This window comes from Micropterus dolomieu, linkage group LG06 (genome assembly GCF_021292245.1).
Source record: "Micropterus dolomieu isolate WLL.071019.BEF.003 ecotype Adirondacks linkage group LG06, ASM2129224v1, whole genome shotgun sequence".
Lineage (NCBI taxonomy): Eukaryota > Metazoa > Chordata > Actinopteri > Centrarchiformes > Centrarchidae > Micropterus > Micropterus dolomieu.
In genome coordinates, this window is record NC_060155.1 from 29,280,805 (window position 1) to 29,282,666 (window position 1,862).

A 1,862-nucleotide genomic window follows, 5' to 3' on the forward strand; every position below is an offset into this window, starting at 1 on the left:
TGTTCACAGAGCTCTGTGTCCAAGCACATTAATAGAGAGGCGAAGGGAAGGAAAAGATGTGGTAGAAAAAAGTGTACAAGCAATAGGGATAACCACACACTGGAGAGGATTGTGAAACAAAACCCATGCAAAAATGTGGGGGAGATTCACAAAGAGCGGACTGCAGCTGGAGTCAGTGCTTCAAGAACCATCACGCACAGACGTATGCAAGACATGGGTTTCAGCTGTCGCATTCCTTGTGTCAAGCCACTCTTGAACAAGACACGGCGTCAGAAGCGTCTCGCCTGGACTAAAGACAAAAAGGACTGGACTGCTGCTGAGTGGTCCAAAGTTATGTTCTCTGATGAAAGTAAATTTTGCATTTCCTTTGGCAATCAAGTTCCCAGAGTCTGGAGGAAGAGAGGAGAGGCACAGAATCCACGTTGCTTGAAGTCCAGTGTAAAGTTTCCACAGTCAGTGATGGTTTGGGGTGCCATGTCATCTGCTGGTGTTGGTCCACTGTGTTTTCTGAGGTCCAAGGTCAATGCAGCCGTCTACCAGGAAGTTTTAGAGCACTTCATGCTTCCTGCTGCTGACCAACTTTATTGAGATGCAGATTTCATTTTCCAACAGGACTTGGCACCTGCACACTGTGCCGAAGCTACCAGTACCTGGTTTAAGGACCATGGTATCCCTGTTCTTAATTGGCCAGCAAACTCGCCTGACTTTAACCCTATAGAAAATCTATGGGGTATTGTGAAGAGGAAGATGCGATACTCCAGACCCAACAATGCAGGAGAGCTGAGGGCCACTATCAGAGCAACCTGGGCTCCCATAACACCTGAGCAGTGCCACAGACTGATGGACTCCATGCCACGCCGCATTGCTGCAGTAATTCAGGCAAAAGGAGCCCCAACTAAGTATTGAGTGCTGTACATGCTCATACTTTTCATGTTCATACTTTTCAGTTGGCCAACATTTCTAAAAATCCTTTTTCTGTATTGGTCTTCAGTAATATTCTAATTTTCTGAGATACTGAATTTGGGATTTTCATTAGTTGTCAGTTTTAATCATCACAATGAAATGAAATAAACATTTGAAATATATCAGTCTGTGTGTAATGAATGAATATAATATCCAAGTTTCACTTTTTAAATGGAATTACTGAAATAAATCAACTTGTTGATGATAATTTTATGATCAGCACCTGTATATGATATTTCAATATCATTGACCTAGCTTATTACTACGGTTTTGCTATTTGCTACGATACTGGTCCACACTGTGGAGTGTCAGGATTTAAACAGTAACGTTACAGTTATGTGAGGGCGTCGCTAGAAATGTTGGCATAGTGAGTAACGTTATATAACTAATGAATATGGCGATATGTGCTGATTTTTTTTTTTTTACCGAAACGGTTAACAGGGAACTAACTAATTAACCGTAACTGTAATGCTAACGTTACGTTCCTGGACGACGTGGCAGTGCTGGACGACGTGGCGGTACTGGAGGCGGTGCCGGATGACGTGGTGGTGCTGGACGATGTGGCAGTGCTGGACGACGTGGCGGCTGCTGCGGGAGGGGTCACTTTCTGCTGAGGTTTCTGTAAAGTACAGTTTGAGTACAGGTTTCAGGCATCTCTTAGGAACTGCACCCTGCTTTTTCCTTAAGGTGCCTTAACCTACCTCTGTCTCTTTAGTGACAATATAGAGTCTGAAGCGCTTCAGCAAGCAAGAAGAGATGTCGTCCTCCTTCATGACGAGGGATGGTCATGGTCATGGTCATTGCCAGCCTGAGGGTCAGCTTGGAGGTGCTTGTGAAGGCTGTACCACTGCCACATTTCCTGGAATGTGAAGGACCTGAAGTGGCCCTGGCCATAAATG

The 1,862-nt window shown here is 44.7% G+C and overlaps 1 protein-coding gene across 1 annotated transcript in view; it reads left to right on the forward strand.

Annotated features, from left to right (window-relative positions):
- LOC123972553 overlaps positions 1–1,862 on the forward strand; it is a 42,754-nt gene that overhangs the window by 12,722 nt on the left and 28,170 nt on the right. The window lies entirely within an intron of this gene.